The 22,431-nt window shown below is 43.5% G+C and overlaps 1 long non-coding RNA gene across 1 annotated transcript in view; it reads left to right on the forward strand.

Annotated features, from left to right (window-relative positions):
- LOC143781233 (uncharacterized) overlaps window positions 1-22,431 on the forward strand; it is a 110,573-nt gene that overhangs the window by 81,342 nt on the left and 6,800 nt on the right. The window contains exon 3 of the long non-coding RNA XR_013216633.1: window positions 975-1,197. This is a non-coding gene — a long non-coding RNA (uncharacterized LOC143781233). The remainder of the gene's footprint in view (window positions 1-974; window positions 1,198-22,431) is intronic.

Here is a 22,431-nt window from a genome sequence, read left to right on the forward strand (position 1 = left end):
TGGAGAGATGGCCATAATACTGGTTCCACAATTGACCATTCTGTTCTGCAAGTTAAATTAGATGTGGCATACCAAGCGTAAGGTGTCAAACATTGTCTACTCAAACTATCAGAAGATATTTTCATAGCATTGGGCAAAGAGAAAAATATCAAGCTATTATTGTAATATTAACCATATGCTGCTGCTCTCAAAGATCATCTTAGTGCAGTGCCAGATGACGATGGAGCCTGGAATGGAGGCTGTCTTCTTTAGTGCCATGTCCCGCTTTTGCCTTAAATACAGCACCTGTGCCGACACACCTGATCGTGTCAGTTCAGGAGGGAACACTACTCCTGTCTTACTCCCTGGTTTATAGTGTGGGGGAGCCTAATGAACAAAATCCAGAGACCCCAAGTTTTCATCCTCGTGGAACCAGTGGTATGGACATTCCTCCAGAGTGTCCCAGGATCCATTTTTTCAGCATGACAACACAACGTCACATGTTGCCTAAGCATACCACCATGGCCTACAGCATCTCCGAACTTGTCTCCCATCAAGCACTTCTGTGGCGTAAAAATTGCCAAGGTTGCTGCCAGCAGCGGATCCTGGTGATTTGCCCAAGTGCATTCAGTGTGGTAGAATGTTCCTCAGACAACCATTAATGACCTCACTGAAAACATAACAAGGTGTGTAAGTGCAGTTATATGTCCGTGTAGTGCTCATACTCAATACTGAATAAATTAAGTTGTTTTGAAAGTTAGTTTCCATTGTTCCATTGTTTACATATCATAAAAATGTCAAGCTATCCTGTCAGTTCCATAGTTTCACGACTTTTGCGTTTTTGAAGTTTCAATTTCAATGTGTGAAAATTGACAAATGATTTTAAATATATTGCATTCTAATTTTTTATTCAATATTAGAATGTAAATTTGTTGTAACATTTATAACTAGAATGTGAAAAAATACTTTTTTCTTATTACATATTCAATCTATAGTTACTACAGCGTCATCTACAAGAAATGCAGTCTCTGAACTGTGGAGCAGGTGTTCACCTGTAATTACTTGCAGGAAGGTGAGGTGGAGGAGAGATGGCAGATGCAGACTCTGCTGTGGGAGGACCTAGTGATGATCTGATGCTGTCGCATGTAACATTACTAAAAAGCAGAGAGTCTCTTCATGAAAAGGAAAACTGAATTGTAAAGCAGCGCTCAATTCAAGGTAAAATATGCAGAACATTCATGATCTAAAATGCTATTTATTTAATATATAACTGAAATATTTAATATAGAAATGTAGATTTGTACAGAGAAAATATGTCTGTTGTTATCCTGAACTAGAATCCTTTACTACAAGCTGATACCTTTTTGTTTACAGGGTATTTGATATCATGTTTAATAAAGTAAGATAAATATATATTGTGATCTTGATGTAGTAGAAATGTGATTTACAGCCAGCACATTCTTCATCAGTTGTAATTCAATGTGGATAATACGCGTGACTTTTCCTTTCGACCTTTTTAGTCATATTTAATGGCCTAGGTATGAAATTATATGAAGAGGTTTTCCACTAACTAGGTGAAAATGATTCGGCATCTTACAATCCTTAATTTACTATCCCAGACAATTTCCAAATTTGCGTTTTGGTTTTCTCCCCTTCTTCCAGGAGTTACTATTTGTCCTCCACCTACAAAGCCAAATGTTTTATGTTTTCTTTTTAGAAGCATTTAAGAGGTTTCCACTACCTGGACAACCACTTTTTAAATTAAATACTTCCCCTTGTAAAATAAAAACACCATTTTCTCCCCTCCGGTAGCAGCGCCTTTACAGCAATGTGACCGCTGGGTCTCCTAGGACTTGCATGACATTGTTATGCGGCTTAAGCCCTGCAGCCAATCTAATGTCTTTTGTCACGTGTTCTACCAGTCCAAGGTTTGTCCAAAGGTGGGGATCTCGGACAAGTGGAAAGTAGTGAGAGCAGTCAATGGCGGCCGCTGATTGGCTGCAGGGCTCATTTGGCATGACAACGTTATGCGAGCCCCACTAGACCCCATGAAAACATCATTGGTGAAATGATGTCTGTATTGGAGTTGAGTATATGGGGATTTTATTTTACAAGGGGTGGCTACTTCATTTAAGAATGGTGTTATCCAGTTAGTTGACAAGCCCTTTTAGTGCTTGTGCCTTTCTAGAGATGATCATCACACATTTGATTACTGGCACTTTCTGTCTTAAGCAGTTAGGGTGAACTTCATTTTTAGCTCACAGCTTTTGTGTTTTGACATAGTTTTTGTTAAATATTTTCTTTTCATTAAATGCCTGTATATCTATATTGTGTGTAGTTGTGTATTAATATACTCCCCTACCTCCGCTCTCCATTATTGAGTGCCGTTCTCTCTTCTCAGTGATGTCACAACATTTCAGACTAGTCGGCTCTTTTAATGTCTATGCGTGAGGCTTACAGTGTAAAACTCACTTCTGGCTTATGCTGCGTTAAGCGCTCTGGATAGTCTGCAGAGTGATGATGAAGCAGAGCAGAATGGCACCGGATACTAGAGAAAGCAGCGGTAAGGCCGGCCTCACACTCAGCGTATAAAAATACGGTCCGTTTTTTACGGCCGTAATATGCCTCAAGATTCGAAATACGGTGATCCATAAGTACTCCGTAGGCAAGGTGTGGTCGCGTATTTTGCGCATGTAATGTTGCGTATGTAATCCGTATGCCCACCGTAATGCGTATTTTTCACGCAACTTGACAAAATGGACATTTAACGGTTTTGGAGGCTGAACTTGATTTAAATTACCGTCATCAACCCTATTTAAGGCCTCTACAACAGGTGGCTCACTCCCATATGGTCATTTTGTGGTTTGACATCTGTTGTAGTGTTGTGGTAACATTTGGACCATGTCTGACCACCTGCAGTTCACCCCAACGCAGCGGGTTTTGTTTAACTGGGTCTTGTCGCGTCGGTTTGGCCAGCCATACCCTGTGATTGTGGATCCGCGAAGGAGGAGCAGAAGAATGTGGGTGCATCCTCTTTTGACAAAACGCCTCACTAAAGGCCATTTTCATCGGCTATATACAGCTCTGCAGGAACATCCCGAAAAGTTCTATCTCTACTGTCGCATGACAATCCAAACATTTGACAGATTGTTGGAGATATTACACCCAGAAATCACATTTCAGGACACAAGGATGCGCAAAGCCATCTCCGCCGAGAAACGTCTTCTCCTTACATTACGGTATGTATTCTACATCCTCACATACTGTATGTTGATGTTCTTTTTTATTTTATGTGTTTGTTTCATTTTTTTTTACCCGAATATGTGTACATTAGGTCACAAGCAGATGTGACAAAGTTACAAAAATATTATAGTTAAGCACCCTTTGGAAAATTTTCGCTTTCCAGCATTAATCTTGGTTTTGCAAAAAGCAAATATGATTGTGCTTATTCATGTTTTGTGTGCACTCTTGAAACCTACCTAATTTTTTTGGTTGTTTCACTTTCAGATTCCTGTCCACTGGATTGTCCTTTGTGGGACTCCTGTTATGGTTTCCAATGGCAAGGAAACATCAGAAGCATAGAATAAACGGACAAGCTCTCGGGTGATGGAAACTAGAGCTGACCGCGATGCTAAACCTACACACCACACTAGAAGTAGCCAGGGGGCATTCCTGCGTTGTCTCTAGATGCCGCGCGCCAGCCGGAGAACTAACTACCCCTGGTAGAAGAAAACACAGTCCTGGCTTGCCTCCAGAGAATGTCCCCACAGGAGATAGCAGCCCCCCACATATAATAACGGTGAGAGCAGATGAAAAGACACACGTAGTATGAAAGCAGATTTAGCACAGAGAGGCCCGCTAACTAAATAGCAGAAAGATACAACAGAGGACTTCGCGGTCAGCTGCAAAACCCTTCAAAACACCATCCTGAAATTACCTTAACTCATGTGACAACTCATGCTACTGGAGTGGTAATTTCAGCCCAACAAGAGCTTCCAGCTGCAGAGATTCACATAAGTGCAAACTGGACAAAACATACAAAAATAGACTTAAGGACTAAAGTGTCCAACTTAGCTGAGCAGAAAACTGGGAGCAGGAACATGCAACAGAATCACTCTGGATACATTGATGGCCAGCATTAGAATGACTGAGGAGCAAGGTTAAATAGGATACTCCCACATCCTGATAGGAACAGGTGAACTGAGAAGGCAAAGCTTGCAGGACACCAGTACCACAAGAGACCACCGGGGGAGCCCACGAACCGAATCACAACAGTACCCCCCCCTTAAGGAGGGGGCACCGAACCCTCACAAGAACCACCAGGGCGATCTGGATGAGCCCTATGAAAGGCACGGACCAAATCAGAAGCATGAACATCAGAAGCTGTAACCCAAGAATTATCCTCTTGACCGTAGCCCTTCCATTTCACCAGATACTGAAGTCTCCGTCTGGAAACACGGGAGTCCAAGATTTTCTCCACCACGTACTCCAATTCACCCTCAACCAGCACAGGAGCAGGAGGCTCAACAGAAGGCACAAGTGGTACCTCATACCTCCGCAATAATGACCGATGGAAGACATTATGGATAGCAAAGGATGCTGGGAGGTCCAAACGAAAAGACACAGGGTTAAGAATTTCCAAAATCTTATAAGGACCGATGAACCGAGGCTTAAACTTAGGAGAAGAGACCCTCATAGGGACAAAACGGGAGGACAACCACACCAAGTCCCCAACACGAAGACGAGGACCAACACGACGATGGCGATTAGCAAAACGCTGAGTCCTCTCCTGGGACAACTCCAAATTGTCCACCACCTGCCCCCAAATACGATGCAACCTATCCACCATGGTATCCACTCCAGGACAATCCGAAGACTCCACCTGACCAGATGAAAAACGAGGATGGAACCCTGAATTGCAAAAGAAAGGGGAGACCAAAGTTGTGTCCCCATGATTTCCCTGACATCCCCAGCTTAGTACAGACATTGTTTTCCAGTCAAGGACTGGGTTATGAGTTTGCAACCATGGCAATCCCAGCACCAACACATCATGTAGATTATACAGTACAAGGAAGCGAATCACCTCTTGATGGTCTGGAGTCATACGCATAGTCACTTGTGTCCAGTATTGTGGTTTATTACTAGCCAATGGTGTAGAATCAATACCCTTTAAAGGTATAGGAACTTCCAGAGGCTCTAGATCAAACCCACAGCGCCTGGCAAAGGACCAATCCATAAGACTCAAAGCGGCGCCAGAATCCACATACGCATCCGCAACAATAGAAGATAACGAACAAATTAGAGTTACAGACAAAATAAACTTGGACTGCAAAGTGCCAATAGCAGAGGATTTATCAACTTTCTTTGTTCGTTTAGAGCATGCTGATATAACATGAGTAGAATTTCCACAATAGAAGCACAAATGATTTTTGCGCCTATAAATCTGTCGTTCGCTTCTGGACAGAAAGCTATCACATTGCATACTCTGTGGTGCCTCTTCAGAAGACACCGCCAACTGGTGCACAGGTTTGCGTTCCCGTAAACGCCGATCAATCTGAATTGCCATTGTCATGGACTCATTCAGACCAGTAGGCGCAGGAAACCCCACCATGACGTCTTTTACAGCATCAGAGAGACCTTCTCTGAAAATTGCCGCCAGAGCGCACTCATTCCACTGAGTAAGCACAGACCATTTTCGAAATTTTTGGCAATATATTTCGGCTTCATCTTGCCCCTGAGAGAGGGCTATTAGGGCTTTCTCAGCCTGAATCTCCAAATTTGGTTCCTCATAAAGCAACCCCAAAGCCAGAAAAAACGCATCCACATTGAGCAACGCAGGATCCCCTGGTGCCAATGAAAATGCCCAATTTTGGGGGTCACCCCGCAGTAAAGAAATAACAATTTTTACTTGCTGGGCAGGATCTCCAGCAGAATGAGATCTCAGCGAAAGAAACAATTTACAATTGTATTTAAAATTTAGAAAACAAGATCGATCTCCAGAAAAAAACTCCGGTATAGGAATTTTAGGTTCAGACCGAGGAGCATGTAACAAAAAATCTTGTATATTCTGAACTTTAGAGGCAAGATTATACAAATTGGTAGCCAGACTCTGGGGATCCATATTTCAACAGATAAAGTCTGAGCCATTCAGGGGTTAAGAGGAGAGGAAAACAGGAGACTGCAATTAGAGCTGGAGTGCAACTTCAGAGGAAAAAAAAAAAAGGTTTCACACAGTTCCTTTTCTCTCCTGCTTCAGCCTATAGATTAAACATTTTGGCTGGCCATACTGTTATGGTTTCCAATGGCAAGGAAACATCAGAAGCATAGAATAAACGGACAAGCTCTCGGGTGATGGAAACTAGAGCTGACCGCGATGCTAAACCTACACACCACACTAGAAGTAGCCAGGGGGCATTCCTGCGTTGTCTCTAGATGCCGCGCACCAGCCGGAGAACTAACTACCCCTGGTAGAAGAAAACACAGTCCTGGCTTGCCTCCAGAGAATGTCCCCACAGGAGATAGCAGCCCCCCACATATAATAACGGTGAGAGCAGATGAAAAGACACACGTAGTATGAAAGCAGATTTAGCACAGAGAGGCCCGCTAACTAAATAGCAGAAAGATACAACAGAGGACTTCGCGGTCAGCTGCAAAACCCTTCAAAACACCATCCTGAAATTACCTTAACTCATGTGACAACTCATGCTACTGGAGTGGTAATTTCAGCCCAACAAGAGCTTCCAGCTGCAGAGATTCACATAAGTGCAAACTGGACAAAACATACAAAAATAGACTTAAGGACTAAAGTGTCCAACTTAGCTGAGCAGAAAACTGGGAGCAGGAACATGCAACAGAATCACTCTGGATACATTGATGGCCAGCATTAGAATGACTGAGGAGCAAGGTTAAATAGGATACTCCCACATCCTGATAGGAACAGGTGAACTGAGAAGGCAAAGCTTGCAGGACACCAGTACCACAAGAGACCACCGGGGGAGCCCACGAACCGAATCACAACAGACTCCACCTGGAGTTTTTGATTGGACAATCAACAATTTCTGGCATTGTGCGGTTAACCCGTTGGCAAATATGGGATAGACTCAAGGACCTTGTGATGCCTGAGCCAAAACAGGCTGATTGGCTCAAAATAGCCCATGGGTTTCAGGTCAATTGTGACTTCCCAAACTGCATTGGAGCGGTGGATGGGAAACATATCAGGGTATGTAAACCGCCAAACTCTGGCTCCCAATTCTACAACTATAAGCAGTTTTTCTCTGTAGTTCTGTTAGCTGTAGTTGACAGTAACTACAGGATTATAATTGTAGACATTGGGGCCTATGGCCGAACTGGAGACTCTATGGTCTTCAATTCGTCTATAATGGGTCGGCGGCTGCTTGACAACCAGTTACATCTCCTACCACCACAACAACTCCCAGGCTCCACTGCAGAATCACTGCCTTTTTTTTTTGTTGGTGATGAGGCGTTCCAACTGACCAGACACGTCATGAGGCCTTATCTCCGGCGCAACCTGGACCACCATCGGAGGATATTTAATTTGCGCCTTTCTAGGTAGAGTGCGCCTTTGGTATTCTGGTGGCCAAATGGTGTGTCCTACAGACTGCCATACAGCTCAGTGAGGCTACAGTCAATGAAGTTATCAAAGCATCAGTAATTTTGCACAACTATACCCACATACATGATTGCTTCTCAGATGGTAATGATGAACACATGTTGCGTAGTGTAATTAGGCCAACACCACATGGCCCTCCTCCGCGCCGTCCCCTTTCTGGCCTAAAAGTTAGGGATGTTTTGACAAATTTTTTTGTTTCTCCTCAGGGTTCTACTCCCTGTCAAGATTATGCTGTTTCTCAGTTGTGATTTCATTATTTTCAAGATTGCTTTGACAAATATACTATTTTCATCCACTGAAACAGTACTGTGTGTGTTGTGTTTCCTTAATGACCATATGTTTATGTTTATAGAATATGTGTGTGATGCAAGAATGATTTGTCCGCAAACATCAATTGGCTTTTTTGAACAAATTTTTTTGGTAACTTGATACCATATCTTTTTCATATGGTATTTTTCCTTTTTTTTTTTTTTTGGATTTTGAAACAAGTAACCACGACAAAGTGGAAATGGTGCCCAAACAAATAACAAACATGGTAGGCAGCTCCCAAAAATAAAGATTATGAATAAAACACAAAAAAAATTACAGATCCCTGTAAGTTGGCGGGGGAGATGGTGGCAGCTCAGGGTCCTGGTCAGGGGGCCTTTGTTGGGCCAATGGGACTTCATCCTGTGAGGATGCAGTGGCTTGTGGCCCAGAATACTGGCCTTGTCCATATTGGCCAGTTGTGTGGTGTCCATAAGCCAATTGTCTCTGTGCCTCATGCTGACGGACATATTGGCTTGCATCATACCCAACCCCAAAATGGCCATGTTGTCCAAACCCAGGTTGGGACCAGCCTACATCACTGGGTCTGGAAAAGTGGCCATATTGGGATTGGGGGTTGTAGCCTGCCATTTGGTAGACTGATGGCCTTTGTAGATTTTGTGGTGGGAGGGGTTGAGGTGTAGGCATACGTGGAGTAGGTGCTGCAAATCCTGATTGATCCTGCTCCTGTTGAGGGAATTGAAGGCGCAAGAGGTTGGTTTGGGAAAGCTGCCTTCGCTCAAGATATTCAAACACCTCATAGGGGTTATTTGGAGCTGTGCTTAAATCAATCAGGATTTGCATACACCCTCTCACACATAGCCTCACCTCACGGGCAAGGCTGCGGGCAAAGGCCTCCTCTCCATCATCCGTTGCTGCCCTGGCCAAATAATTGAGGACCCCAGCGTCAACATCAGTTCTTGTGGCTTGCAGCTCTCTTCTTTGGTGGTATCTCCGTAAAGGCCCAGCTGCCTGTGGGGATGACACCAGTGGGCCTGTAGGGCTGCTGCTCTGGCCATGTTCCTCATGCCTTTCAGCATCATGTGCTGCTGAGGGTGGTGGTGCTGCATCTTCCTCACTTGCTGCTGCCTGCAGTGATGATGATGCTGATGGGTCCTCAAGGATGGATGCTGAAGATTGAAAAGATGGGCCTGCCACCTCTTCATCCACACTTACAGGATCTATCACAGCCTCTGATTCCGACCCGGTCTCCCTCTCTGTGAGGTTAGACTGTGTTCATGTGTCATTTATTTCTGGCCATTGTTTAATTACACATCTGTGAGCTATATTCACCAAAAATACATACACACAACCTCAGATCAGCACAACATCTCCTTCTCTACTCCCCTCTTATCTCAGATTCACACAAGAATATACAAGATTTTTCTTGTGGATCACCCCAAATGTTACCAACACTATCACAACACATCATAATGTCGCATACCATTTCAAGCTACAACAAAACCATGAAGACCAACCTCTTCAAACAATCACAGAACATGCAGTAACAACCCATCGAACAAACCACTGCATGAACATCTATAAACTCGCCTACTACATTCTCACCCATCCCTTGTTGTAGCTTGGGATGCTTGGCGGGCAGGGTCCTCTCTCCTCCAGGACCCTTTTTGAATTTATGCTTGTTTACATTATTGTTTGCACTATATTTACACATCCTTACATGTAATTCGCAATGTAATAACCCTAAAAAAAAATAATTACTAAGATTTATTATCAATAAAAATGTGTTGAGAGGTTATTACTTACTGCCTAAGATTCATACTGACATCCAAAAATGAAAGACGGTCATAGTAAATATATTTACGCTTCTTGAGTGGGGCTGATGACCCACTTCTTGACCGCTGCTGTCTTTCCCGCCGGTATTGGTCCCGGATGCTGCGCCATCGTGTCATGACATCATCCACTGCAATTACATGGTCACAAATATTGTTCACTATCATTCTGAACATAGCTTATTCCAGTTGTCAGTGATACATTATTCTTAGTTTTATTATTTTTTGTTCTTGCACCATTATTTCCATGGTGCTGCAGATGTTAAAGGGGTTACATGCAGTGGTCTATATATCGGTCACAGTTGGAAACTTTACAGTCACAGACTGGTACAAAAGGGAGAGAACCCTGTTCTTGCAAACATACATTAGGTAAGATTTTGACTAGGAAAATAAAATGCCTTGTGCAATAATTAGCCTAATGTGACAATTTATGACAAATAAAGACAAGGGTCAACACCCCTCTGGACGAGGTATGAGTACAAATAAATATTTAGCAGCGCAACAACAAGATTACCTATGTACATAAAAACTTTGGCATGTTAATCAGCTTTTGTAATTGCCAAAAATGGCCATAAATGACATAGATAGATAAGAATGATTGTTCAAGTAATCATGTAGGGAAAGCATCTTGTAAAGTAAAATTTTGGGAATACATGAGTGTACTTACATAGACTTGTCTGCTCCGCACGTGGCCGTTGGGCATAATCAGGGAATAGGAGCCCACAGATGGCCTTCCAAGCTGCCTCTTTCCTGGCCCGGCTGGAGTAGTTGGGATCCCGCTGGTCCCATATTTCTGGCCTTTCTTGGACCAGGATGAAGAGCATGTCGACATTAATTATGCTGGCCATGATGCATGCAACTCTGTGGAGGCGACCACCAGACTTCCGGGATGTCTGTGTGGCTTTTTGAGCTAATTAGCATGTCTGGGATTCATGATTGAGGGCTTGGCTCAATTCCTTGCACCTGGCGATGTCTGGAGATGTCTGGTGTATTTCACACAAGTCACACTGTTGGTCCGTGTGTAATCCATATTTTTCTGGCCCCCATAGACTTTCATTGGCTTTTTTTGCACAATACAATGACAAACGCAGCATGCTGCGATTTTCTACGGCCGTAGAAGACCGTATAATACGGATCAGTAAAATACGGCAGATAGGAGCTTGCCCATAGAGATGCATTGTACCGTATGCAATCTGTAATTTTTGCACCTCTCTTACGTCCGTAAAACTCGCTAGTGTGAGGCAGGCCTAAGTCAGTATATTAACCTCTTTCTGACCTCGGACGGGATAGTACGTCCGAGGTCAGATACCGCGCTTTGATGCAGGGCTCCGGCGGTAACCCAACATCAAAGTCGCGACATGACAGCTGTTTTGTGAAGCTGACATGTGCCCGCAATATCGGCGGGTGAAATCGCGATTCACCCGCCACTATTAACTAGTTAAATGCCGCTGTCAAACGCTGACAGCGGCATTTAACCGGCCAGAAATGAGCGCATCACCGACCCCGTCACATGATCGGGGGTCAGCGATGCTTCTGCATTATAACCATAGAGGTCCTTGAGACCTCTATGGTTACTGATGGCGGCCTGCTGTGAGCGCCCCCTGTAGTCGGCGCTCATAGCACACCTGCATTTCTGTTGCATAGCAGCGATCTGATGATCGCTGCTATGTAGCAGAGCCGATCGCGTTGTGCCAGCTTCTAGCCTCCCATGGAGGCTATTGAAGCATGGCAAAAGTAAAAAAAAAAAGTAAAAAAAATGTGAAAAAAATAAAAAAAATATAAAAGTTTAAATCACCCCCCTTTCGCCTCATTCAAAATAAATCAATAAAAAAAAATCAAACCTACACATATTTGATATCGCCACATTCAGAATCGCCCAATCAATCAATAAATAAAAAGGATTAACCTGATTGCTAAACGGCGTAGCGAGAAAAAAATTCGAAATGCCAGAATTATGTTTTTTTGGTCGTCGTGACATTGCATTAAAATGCAATAACGGGCGATCAAAAGAACTTATCTGCACCACAATGCTATCATTAAAAATGTCAGCTTGGTACGCAAAAAATAAGCCCTCACCTGACCCCAGGTCATGAAAAATGGAGACGCTACGGGTATCGGAAAATGGCACATTTTTTTTTTTTTTAGCAAAGTCTGGAATTTTTTTTCACCACTTAGATAAAAGAGAACCTAGACATGTTTGGTGTCTATGAACTCGTAATGACCTGGAGAATCATAATGGCAGGTCAGTTTTAGCATTTAGTGAACCTAGTAAAAAAGCCAAACAAAAAACAAGTGTGGGATTGCACTTTTTTTTGCAAATTCACCACACTTGGAATTTTTTTCCCATTTTCTAGTACACGACATGCTAAAACCAATGATGTAGTTCAAAAGTACAACTCATCCCACAAAAAATAAGCCCTCACATGGCCATATTGACGGAAAAATAAAAAAAAAAATGGCTCTGGGAAGAAGGGGAGCAAAAAACCAACACGGAAAAACGGAAAATCCCAAGGTCATGAAGGGGTTAATACATTCACTCTCCATTACGTGCATATACACACATCTAATGTAAAATAATATTCATGGGAGTGCTTCTTTAATGACACTGTAATTTCACATGTGTAGTTTTTCCTCCCATGGGGTTGTATTTATCTAATTTTGAAACCTTTTAAGTACCGACAGTTTTTATGTACTGATAAAACCATAAAATTCCTAGAGGATGCATCTGACTGTATCAGCCATGTATGAGCACACCCTCCTCTATACTTAAAATAACTTTTTTACTTGAAATAAAAAAACAACAGATGAAATATAAGCACTAGCTTACTTTTACAGTGACATGTAAAAGTTTGGGCACCCCTGGTCAAACTTAGTGTTATTGTGAACAATTAAGTAAGCTGAAGATGAAATTATCTCTAAAAAGGCTAAAGTTAAAGATGACACATTTTCTTTGTATTTTAGGCAAAATATATGTATATGCACATGCAGTATTTTCATCTTTTACATTTTAAAAATTACAACTAGGAAAATGGACCGATGCAAATGTTTGGGCACCCTGCATGGTTAGTACCTACTAGCACCCCCTTCTGAAAACATTACAGATTGTAAATGCGTTTTGTAGCCAGTCAAGAGTCTTTCAATTCTTGTTTGAGGGATTTTTTATTATCCTTTCTTCCTTGGAAAATTCCTCCAGTTCTGTGAGATTCCTGGGTTGTCTTGCACACACTGCTATCTTGAGGTCTAGCCACAGATTTTCAATGATATTCAAATCAGGGGACTGTGAGGGCAAAGGTAAAAGTCTTGATCTAGCACTTTTTGAGGTAGTCTATTGTGGATTTTGACATGTTTAGGATCATTATCTGTTATGATCCTTAGTGGTTGAGGATCACAAATTACTCCAGCTAAGTAACAAACATAGGACAAGCTCTAGGGAGGTGGCAAACTGGACTGACCGCAAATCTGAACCTATCCAAACACACTAGAAGTAGCCGGTAAACGTGCCTAAAATCCTAGACGTCTCGAGCCAGCCTGAGGAACTAACTACCCCTAGAGAGAGAGAAAGACCTCACTTGCCTCCAGAGAAATAATCCCCAAAGATATAGAAGCCCCCAACAAATAATAACGGTGAGGTAAGAGGAAGGCACATACACAGGGGTGAAAGCAGATTCAGCAAATGAGGCCCACTAATACTAGATAGCAGAAAATAGAAAAGGGGTCTGTGCGGTCAGTAAAAAACCCTTACAAAATATCCACACTGAGATTTCCAGAACCCCCGCACCAACTAACGGTGTGGGGGGAGAAACTCAGTCCCCTAGAGCAACCAGCAAGCGAGGAAATCACATTTTAGCAAGCTGGACAAGAAACATGATGAATGCTGATAATCAAAAAATGAACAAACAAAAACTTAGCTTGTCTTGGAGAGACTGGGAGCAAGGTAGTCACAAGGAATCTGAAGAGCACTGAATACATTGATAGCAGGCAAGGAACTGAGTATCCAGGTGAGCTAAATAGGAAACCAGCCAAGGATAACGAACCAGCTGATGCTGCCAACCTGCAGAAAGACAACACTACACAGTACCGCTTGTGACCACTAGAGGGAGCCCAAAAATAGAGTTCACAACAGTACCCCCCCCTTGAGGAGGGGTCACCGAACCCTCATCAAGACCCCCAGGGCGATCAGGATGAGCCGCGTGGAAGGCATGAACCAAATCGGCCGCATGAACATCAGAGGCGACAACCCAGGAATTATCTTCCTGACCATAGCCCTTCCACTTAACCAAATACTGAAGCCTCCGTCTAGAGATACGAGAATCCAAAATCTTCTCCACCACGTACTCCAATTTGCCCTCGACCAGCACCGGAGCAGGAGGCTCAACAGAAGGAACCACAGGTACCACATACCTCCGCAACAAAGACCTATGGAACACATTATGAATGGCAAACGATGCTGGGAGATCCAAACGAAAAGACACCGGGTTAAGGATTTCCAAGATCTTATAAGGACCGATGAAGCGAGGCTTGAATTTAGGAGAGGAGACCTTCATAGGAACATACCGAGTAGACAGCCACACCAAATCCCCAACACGAAGTCGGGGACCCACACCGCGGCGGCGGTTGGCAAAGCGCTGAGCCTTCTCCTGTGACAACCTCAAATTGTCCACCACATGGTTCCAAATCTGCTGCAACCTATCCACCACAGAATCCACCCCAGGACAGTCAGAAGGCTCAACCTGACCCGAGGAAAAACGAGGATGGAAACCAGAATTGCAGAAAAAAGGCGAAACCAAAGTAGCAGAACTAGCCCGATTATTAAGGGCAAACTCGGCCAATGGCAAAAAAGTCACCCAATCATCCTGATCAGCAGAAACAAAACATCTCAAATAAGTTTCCAACGTCTGATTAGTTTGCTCGGTTTGGCCATTAGTCTGAGGATGGAAGGCCGACGAAAAAGACAAATCAATGCCCATCTTAGCACAAAAAGTCCGCCAAAACCTGGACACAAACTGGGATCCTCTATCAGACACAATATTTTCAGGAATGCCGTGCAAGCGAACCACATTCTGAAAAAATAGAGGAACCAAATCGGAGGAAGAAGGCAACTTAGGCAAGGGCACCAAATGGACCATCTTGGAAAAATGATCACACACCACCCAGATGACAGACATTTTCTGAGATACTGGAAGATCCAAAATAAAATCCATGGAAATGTGCGTCCAAGGCCTCTTCGGAACAGGCAAAGGCAAAAGCAAACTGCTGGCACAAGAACAGCAAGGCTTAGCCCGAGCACAAATCCCACAAGACTGCACAAAGGAACGCACATCCCGCGACAAGGAAGGCCACCAGAAGGACCTAGCCACCAAATCTCTGGTGCCAAAAATCCCAGGATGACCCGCCAACACAGAAGAATGGACCTCGGAAATAACTCTGCTGGTCCATCTATCCGGGACAAACAGTCTCTCTGGTGGACAACGGTCAGGTCTATCCACCTGAAATTTCTGCAGCACTCGTCGCAAATCTGGAGAAATGGCAGACAAAATCACTCCCTCTCTGAGAATACCAGCCGGCTCAGAAACTCCCGGAGAGTCAGGCACAAAACTCCTAGAAAGTGCATCAGCTTTCACGTTCTTCGAACCAGGCAGGTATGAGACCACGAAGTTGAAACGGGAGAAAAACAACGACCAACGAGCCTGTCTAGAATTCAGGCGCTTGGCAGATTCAAGATAAATAAGATTTTTGTGATCAGTCAAGACCACCACACGATGTTTAGCTCCTTCGAGCCAATGGCGCCACTCCTCAAATGCCCACTTCATAGCCAACAACTCCCGATTACCAACATCATAATTCCGCTCGGCAGGCGAAAACGTTCTTGAAAAGAAAGCACATGGCTTCATCACAGAGCCATCAGAGCTTCTCTGCGACAAAACAGCCCCTGCTCCAATCTCAGAAGCATCAACCTCGACCTGGAAGGGGAGAGAGACATCTGGCTGACATAAGAGTGGAGCTGAAGAAAACCGGTGCTTCAGCTCCCGAAAGGCCTCCACGGCCGCAGGAGACCAATTAGTCACATCAGAACCCTTCTTGGTCAAATCCGTCAAAGGTTTAACCACGCTAGAAAAATTAGCGATGAAACGACGGTAAAAATTAGCAAAACCCAAGAACTTCTGAAGACTCTTAACAGACGTGGGCTGAGTCCAGTCATGAATAGCCTGGACCTTGACTGGGTCCATCTCCACAGTAGAAGGAGAAAAACTAAAACCCAAAAAGGAGACCTTCTGTACTCCGAAGAGACATTTTGAGCCCTTCACAAATAAAGCATTAGCACGCAAGACCTGAAACACCATCCTGACCTGCTTCATATGGGACTCCCAATCATCAGAAAAGACCAAAATGTCATCCAGATAAACAATCATAAATGTATCCAGATTCTCGGAAGATGTCATGCATGAAGAACTGAAACACAGAATGGAGCATTAGAAAGTCCAAAAGGCATCACCAAGTACTCAAAATGGCCTTCGGGCGTATTAAATGCTGTTTTCCATTCATCTCCCTGCTTAATGCGCACAAGGTTATACGCACCACGGAGATCTATCTTGGTGAACCAACTGGCACCCTTAATCCGAGCAAACAAATCAGACAATAGTGGCAAAGGATACTGAAATTTGACTGTGATTTTATTCAGAAGACGATAATCTATACAAGGTCTCAAAGAACCGTCCTTCTTGGCCATAAAAGAAAATCCTGCACCAAGAGGTGAAGAGGATGGGCGAATATGTCCCTTCTCCAAAGACTCCTTTATATAACTCCGCATCGCGGCATGCTCTGGTATAGACAAATTAAAAAGTCGTCCCTTAGGAAATTTACTACCAGGAATTAAATTTATAGCACAGTCACAATCCCTTTGAGGGGGCAGGGCACTGGACCTGGGCTCATCAAATACATCCTGGTAGTCAGACAAAAACTCAGGGACCTCAGAAGGAGTGGAAGAAGCAATAGACACCAACGGAGTATCGCCATGAATTCCCTGACAACCCAAACTTGACACAGACATAGCTTTCCAATCTAAAACTGGATTATGAGCCTGCAGCCATGGCAGACCGAAAACGACAACATCATGCAAATTATACAAAACAAGAAAGCAAATCACCTCCTGATGTACGGGAGTCATGCACATGGTCATTTGCGTCCAATACTGAGGCTTATTCTCAGCCAATGGCGTAGCATCAATTCCCCTCAGAGGAATAGGAAATTCCAAAGGCTCCAGGACAAAACCACAGCGCCTGGCAAACGACAAATCCATCAGATTCAGGGCAGCACCCGAATCCACAAAAGCCATAACCGGGTAGGACGACAAAGAACAAATCAAAGTAACAGACAAAATAAATTTAGGCTGTATAGTACCAATGGTGACAGGTTTAGCGAATTTTTGTAAGCGTTTAGAGCATGCTGAGATAACATGAGTAGAATCACCACAGTAAAAGCACAACCCATTTTGACGTCTATGACTTTGTCGCTCAATTCTGGTCAGAGTTCGGTCACATTGCATAGACTCAGATCTCTGTTCAGAAAATACCGCCAAAGGATGAGCAGATTTGCGCTCCCGCAAACGCCGATCAACCTGAATGGCTAAAGCCATAGAATCACTCAGACTTGTAGGGGTGGGAAACCCCACCATAACATTCTTAACGGCCTCAGAAAGACCTCTGAAATTTGCAGCCAGGGCACACTCATTCCATTGAGTAAGCACCGACCATTTCCGAAATTTTTTACAATACACCTCTGCTTCATCCTGACCTTGAGAGATAGCCAGCAACGCTTTTTCTGCCTGATTCTCAAGATTAGGCTCCTCATAAAGCAGTCCAAGAGCCAGAAAAAATGCATCTACATTAAGCAATGCAGGATCTCCTGGCGCCAGAGAGAAAGCCCAATCTTGAGGGTCGCCATGCAACAAGGAGATAACAATTTTAACTTGCTGAGCGGAATCACCAGAGGAACGAGGTCTCAGAGATAGAAATAACTTACAATTATTCTTAAAATTTAGAAACCTAGATCTATCTCTAGAAAACAGCTCAGGAATGGGTATCTTTGGTTCTGACATAGGGCTATGAATAACAAAATCCTGAATACTTTGCACCCGTGCAGTAAGATGATCCACACTAGAAGTCAGATTCTGAACATTCATGTCTGCAGCTGAGCTCAAAACCACCCAGAGTTCAAGGGGATGAAAGAAGCTAAACAGACTGCAGCAAAGGAAAAGCGGGAGGAGAAAAAAAAAATGTACTCAGGTCTTCTTTTTATCCCACTTCTGCGATGCATTAAACACTTTTTGGCCTGCTATACTGTTATGATCCTTAGTGGTTGAGGATCACAAATTACTCCAGCTAAGTAACAAACATAGGACAAGCTCTAGGGAGGTGGCAAACTGGACTGACCGCAAATCTGAACCTATCCAAACACACTAGAAGTAGCCGGTGAACGTGCCTAAAATCCTAGACGTCTCGAGCCAGCCTGAGGAACTAACTACCCCTAGAGAGAGAGAAAGACCTCACTTGCCTCCAGAGAAATAATCCCCAAAGATATAGAAGCCCCCAACAAATAATAACGGTGAGGTAAGAGGAAGGCACATACACAGGGGTGAAAGCAGATTCAGCAAATGAGGCCCACTAATACTAGATAGCAGAAAATAGAAAAGGGGTCTGTGCGGTCAGTAAAAAACCCTTACAAAATATTCACACTGAGATTTCCAGAACCCCCGCACCAACTAACGGTGTGGGGGGAGAAACTCAGTCCCCTAGAGCAACCAGCAAGCGAGGAAATCACATTTTAGCAAGCTGGACAAGAAACATGATGAATGCTGATAATCAAAAAATGAACAAACAAAAACTTAGCTTGTCTTGGAGAGACTGGGAGCAAGGTAGTCACAAGGAATCTGAAGAGCACTGAATACATTGATAGCAGGCAAGGAACTGAGTATCCAGGTGAGCTAAATAGGAAACCAGCCAAGGATAACGAACCAGCTGATGCTGCCAACCTGCAGAAAGACAACACTACACAGTACCGCTTGTGACCACTAGAGGGAGCCCAAAAATAGAGTTCACAACAATTATCCATTTGTAGAAGCCATCCTATTTTCAATTTCATCTTTTTTGCAGATGGTGTTATGTTTGCATCAAGAATTTGTTGAAATTTCGTTTAATCCATTCTTCCCTCCATCTGTGAAATATTCCCCATGCCATTGCATGCAACACAATCACAAAGCATGATTGTGAGATGTTCTTTTCCTGAAATTCTGTGCCCTTTATTCTCCACACATATCTTTGATCATTGTAGCCAAAGAGTATTTTAACCTCATCAGTCCATAGGTCATATTTCCAAAATGCATCAGGCTTGTTTAGATATTCTTTTGTACACTTCTGACTTTAAATTTTATTGTGGGGAAACTGGAGAAGTTTTCTTCTAATGATTCTTCCGTGAAGGCCAAATTTGTGTAGTTGTCTTTGAACAGTAAAATAATGTACAACTCCAGAGTCTCTTAACCCCTTAGTGACAGAGCCAATTTGGTACTTAGTGACCAAGCCAATTTTTACAATTCTGACCACTGTCCCTTTATGAGGTTATAACTCTGGAACGCTTTAACAGATCCCGCTGTTTCAGAGTTTGTTTTTTCGTGACATATTGTACTTCATGTTAGTGGTAACATTTCTTCGATATTACTTGCGATTATTTATGAAAAAAACGGAAATATGGCGAAAATTTTTAAAATTTAGCAATTTTCAAACTTTGTATTTTTATTCCCTTAAATCAGAGAGATATGTCACAAAAAATAGTTAATAAATAACATTTCCCACGTCTACTTTACATCAGCACAATTTTGGAAACAAATTTTTTTTGTTAGGGAGTTATAAGGGTAAAAGTTGACCAGCAATTTCTCATTTTTACAACACCATTTTTTTAGGGACCACATCACATTTGAAGTCATTTTGAGGGGTCTATATGATAGAAAATAACCAAGTGTGACACCATTCTAAAAACTGCACTCCTCAAGGTGCTCAAAACCACATTCAAGAAGTTTATTAACCCTTTACGTGCTTCACAGGATCTGAAACAATGTGGAAGGAAAAATGAACATTTAACTTTTTTTGCAAACATTTTACTTCAGAACCATTTTTTTTTATTTTCACAAGTGTAAAAACAGAAATTTAACCATAAATGTTTTTGTGCAATTTCTCCTGAATACGCCGATACCCCATATGTGGGGGTAAACCACTGTTTGGGCGCACCACAGAGCTTGGAAGAGAAGGAGCACCGTTTGACTTTTTCAATGCAGAATTGGCTGGAATTGAGATCAGATGCCATGTCACGTTTGGAGAGCCCCTGATGTGCCTAAACAGTGGAAACGTTCCACAAGTGACACCATTTTGGAAACTAGACCCCGTAAGGAACTTATCTAGATGTGTGGTGAGCACTTTGAACCTCCAAGTGCTTCACAGAAGTTTATAATGTAGTGCCGTGAAAATAAAAAATTGCATTTGTTTACACAAAAATGATCTTTTTGCCCACAAATTCTTATTTCACAAGGGTAACAGGAGAAATTAGACCACAAAAGTTGTTGTGCAATTTCTTCTGAGTACGTCGATACCCCATATGTGGGGGTAAACCACTGTTTGGGCGCACCGCAGAGCTTGGAAGAGAAGGAGTGCCGTTTTACTTTTTCGATGTAGAATTGGCTGGAATTGAGATGGGACGCCATGTCACGTTTGGAGAGCCCCTGATGTGCCTAAACAGTGGAAACCCCCCACAAGTGACACCATTTTGGAAACTAGACCCCGTAAGGAACTTATCTAGATGTGTGGTGAGCACTTTAAACCCCCAAGTGCTTCACAGAAATTTATAAAGTAGAGCCGTGAATATAAAAAATCCTTTTTTTTTCCTCAAAAATGATCTTTTTGCCCCCAAGTTTTTATTTTCTCAAGGGTAACAGGAGACATTGGACCCCAAAATCCGTTGACCAGTTTGTCCTGAGTATGCTGATACCCCATATGTGGGGGGAGGGCACTGTTTGGGCACCCATCGGGGCTCGGAAGGTGAAGGAGCTCCGCTTGGATTGAAGACTTTGACAGGATGGTCTGCGGGCATCATGTTGCATTTGCAGAGCTCCTGATGTACGTAAACAGTAGAAAACCCCCAAAAGTGACCCCATTTTGGAAACTAGACCCCCCACAGAGCTTATATAGATGTGTGGTGAGCACTATGAACCCCAACTGCTTCACAGAAGTTTATAATGTAGAGCCATGAAAATAAAAAAATCATATTTTTTCCACAAAATGATCTTTTCACCTCCAAATTTTTACTTTCACAAGGGTAACAGGAGAAATTGGACCCCAAAATTTATTGTGAAATTTATGCTGAGTAGGCTGACACCCCATATGTGGGGGGACCACTGTTTGGGCGCATGGCAGAGCTCGGAAGGGAAGGAGCTCCGTTTTGGAATGCAGGCTTTGATAGAATGGTCTGCGGGCATTATGTTGTGTTTGCAGAGCCCCTGATGTACCTAAACAGTGGAAACCCCCAATTCTAACTCCAACCCTAACCCCAATACACCCCTAATCCTAATCCCAACCCGATCCATAATCCTAATCACAACCCTAATGATAATCACAACCCTAACCCCAAAACAACCCTAATCTCAACCCTAACCATAACCCTAATCAAAACCCTAAATCCAACACACCCCTAATCCTAATCTCAATCCTAACCTCAAACCGAACCCTAATCCCAATACACCCCTAACCCTAATCCCAACCCTAATACCAAACCTAACCCTAATCCAAACGTAACCCTAATGCCAACCCTAACCCTAATACCAACCCTAATCCAAACCCTAACCCTAATCCCAACTCTAGCCCTAACTTTAGCCCCAACCCTAGCCCTAACTCTAAATTTAGCCCCAACCCTAACCCTAGCCCAACCCTTACCCTAGCCCTAACTTTAGCCCCAACCCTAACCCTAGCCCTAAGGCTACTTTCACACTTGCGTCATATGGCATCCATTGCAATCCGTCGTTTTGGACAAAAAATGGCTCCTGCAAATGTGCCCGCAGGATGCGTTTTTTGCCCATAGACTTGTATTGCCGACGGATCGCGATGGATGGCCACACGTCACGTCCGTCGTGCACTGGATCCGTTGTGTTTTGGTGGACCGTCATCACAAAAAAAGTTCAATGTAACTTTTTTTTGTACGTCGCGTCCGCCATTCCCGACCGCACATGCTCGGCTGTAACTCCGCCCCCTCCCCCAGGACACAGATTGGGCAGTGGATGCGTTGAAAAACTGCATCCGCTGCCCACATTGTGCACAATTTTCACAATGTGCGTCGGTACGTCAGGCCGACGCATTGTGATGGCCCCGTACCGACGCAAGTGTGAAAGAAGCCTAGCCCCAACCCTAACCCTAAATTTAGCCCCAACCCTAACCCTAGTCCTAAATTTAGCCCTAATCCTAACCCTAAATTTAGCCCCAACTCCTCTAGCTGCCAGCCGGCAGATCATGGCGGGCGCACTGCGCATGCGCCCGCCATTTTCTTACCGGATGAAGAAGCTGACGGGCAGGAGGGGATGCAGGAGGACCCAGGGACACTGGTAAGTATAACAGGGTCCCCGAATCCCCCTATTTCTCTGTCCTCTGATGTGCGATCACATCAGAGGACAGAGAATGACACATCGCTTTT

This window comes from Ranitomeya variabilis, chromosome 6 (assembly GCF_051348905.1).
Source record: "Ranitomeya variabilis isolate aRanVar5 chromosome 6, aRanVar5.hap1, whole genome shotgun sequence".
Classification (NCBI taxonomy): Eukaryota; Metazoa; Chordata; class Amphibia; order Anura; family Dendrobatidae; genus Ranitomeya; species Ranitomeya variabilis.